Source organism: Rhinopithecus bieti, unplaced genomic scaffold (assembly GCF_001698545.2).
Source record: "Rhinopithecus bieti isolate Rb0 unplaced genomic scaffold, ASM169854v2 scaffold_5626, whole genome shotgun sequence".
Lineage (NCBI taxonomy): Eukaryota > Metazoa > Chordata > Mammalia > Primates > Cercopithecidae > Rhinopithecus > Rhinopithecus bieti.
In genome coordinates, this window is record NW_016805666.1 from 7683209 (window position 1) to 7685741 (window position 2533).

General features: G+C 42.8%; 1 long non-coding RNA gene across 1 annotated transcript in view; it reads right to left on the bottom strand.

The window, feature by feature from the left end:
• LOC108530454 (uncharacterized) overlaps positions 1 to 1873 on the bottom strand; it is a 5900-nt gene extending 4027 nt beyond the window's left edge. Inside the window, exon 1 of the long non-coding RNA XR_001885838.1 lies at positions 1793 to 1873. This is a non-coding gene — a long non-coding RNA (uncharacterized LOC108530454). The remainder of the gene's footprint in view (positions 1 to 1792) is intronic.
• Between the last annotated feature and the right edge of the window lie 660 nt (positions 1874 to 2533).

Here is a 2533-nt window from a genome sequence, read left to right on the forward strand (position 1 = left end):
GGGGGGGGGGGGGGGCACACACACGCAGCCTTCCACATACACAAAACGAAAACAATAATAGAAAAAAATGCATAGTATATCCCCTACACCATGCATCAACAAGCGTCTACGGGCTAGCCTGGGAATCTAACCAACATTTTTACATTGATTCACTAGGAAAAAGAAAATCGAATCCAATTTAGAACTCAGGCCTTTGGATACATTCCTTTCCTATTCCATAGTTCCTTCTCCCATCACATCTCACCCTGCAACCCCACGCCACCTCATCCCTGAAGAGTAATGAATACTCTTCTCAGCTTCTCAGGCCAGAGCTACCTCTTGAAAAGGAAACTTCATTCCCCAGAGGCCTTCACTCTACCTCACTCACACACACACACACACACACACAGACATACGCACACACACACAGACATACGCACACACACACAAACTGAGAATGACTAAGGTGGCATTTTCAGGTGGTGACTGTGAGACAAGCATCCATAGTTCAGAGGCTACATTAACATAAGTGATGCATGTTCACAAGCAGCCCCTTCGCTTAGAATTCTGATATGAACAAGAACATGGTGAGGGGGTCATGCTAAGCCAAGCTCTCTTTCACTCCCACAGATAGAGACCCCAGGCCTATACTCAGCTTTATGATACTGTGCTGTGATTATTGTCTTGCTGTAATTTTGTTTTCTCATTTCTGGCATAATCTGTTTCATTGAACACAGAAAATATGACATGTGGGCAGAAAATGAGGCTTAAAAAGAAATTTAGGAAAGCAAATATCATTTGACATTTTGCCACTAGATATGAATTTCATTTAGGACAGGTTTCTAGTGAGACTTGGTGAAATGCTCTTGTTTAAAACATCTGTAGAATAGTCTAATTATCCTGATGATGAGGAAAAGAATAAGAAGAGGGAGGAGAAGACCTAAATAGCCATTGGTACCAACTCGTTGCTGTAACCACACATAGCTATAAATTTATTAGATGTGACACGATTTAAGTTTCAAAAAATGAAAAGAGCATTGCCAGGATGATGTCACTGAAAGTAAAAATGTCCTTGAAATTCTTATTCTGTGACAAAAAATGAGGGCAAATCTGTCTGGTATTCTCTCTCCTTGTTCTTCTTCAAGACAAAGTTTCTAAAATAATCTCAGACGTGGTGTAACATTTGCCAGACAGCTGTTCTAGGGAATGCCAAGAAGATAATCCTTGGGTGTCTCACCGTCTTTTGTATTTTTTCTTCCTTCAGTACATTCTGGGTTCAGGCCAGCACATAGATGCCATGTTCAGAAAGTTTAGAAAGTCTCTCTAGGGAGACTTGATGTCTCTGGAGGCCTTTTATGCTGATTTTACTGGCCTCATTGAGAAGGCAATTTCTTGACTTCCTGGCAAAGGGATTGACCTTAACTCTGTTTCTAGATGGCAAATGTCTGTTGAGATGAAGCCGTGGCTGAGGCTCACACTCAGGGATGCATCTGATCTGAATCCTCTCTCTCCATCCCTGAGAACGCTCCCATGGACGGTGAGTGAAACTCTGAACCAGGAATTATAGATTTGTTCATCTTAGAACTAGAAAAAGACCCTAGAGGACATCTAGCTTAGCACTCTCCCTCCCAACCTATTGGTGACCCCCACTGTCCAACAGAAATGAGTTTTCTAGAAAACAAAATTCTTTCTCCCAATAAACATGTTCAAAATCTCATGCATATTTTAATACTTATGACTTCATATTTCATTTGAATGAGCCTGATGATTAAATTGGGGCAGAGAGAAAAGAATCTTGTGTGTTTACACAAACCTAGTGTAAAATCCTAAGGTCAACCCTTCCCTCAAATCTTCAAAACACAGTTCTCTGATGCTGCTGCTTCTTAAATCTTCATCATTTGTCAAAGAACAAAAAAGACTATTACTAGAAGAGGAGACAGAGGGGCATACAATATGGACATGGGACTGGAAAACAGACACTGATCTGAGGCAGAGGCAACGTGAGAAACATTCATAGCTGTCTTTCAGGTCCCGACAGATGGACCCAGGAAGCCAGATTTCTGACCGTGGGGAAATTGTTCTCTTGTCACCAGGCTTTCTCCAGTTCTACCACGAAATAGGCTAGTGTATTAGTTTGTTAGCATTGCCATAACAAAAAGCCACAGACTGGATGGCTTAAACAACAAAAATTAATTTTCTCTCAGTCCTGGACGCTGGAAGTCCAAGATCCAGGTGTCAGCAGGCTTGTTTCCTCTGAGGTCTCCAGACTTGTGACGGCCAGCTGCCTTTTTGCTGTGTCCTCACATGATCTTTCTCCCCTACGACATTTGTGGTATCTCCTTTTGTGCCCAATTTCCTCTTCTTATAAGTAAGGATGCATCCATAGTCCCAGCTGCTGGGGAGGCTGAGGCAGGAGAATCACGTGAACCTGGGAGGCAGAGGTGGCAGTGAGCCGAGATCATGCCACTGCCCTTCAGCGTGGTGACACAGCGAGACTCTGTCTCAAAAAAATAAATAAGGAAGGACACCAGTCAGATTGGATGAGGGCCCACTT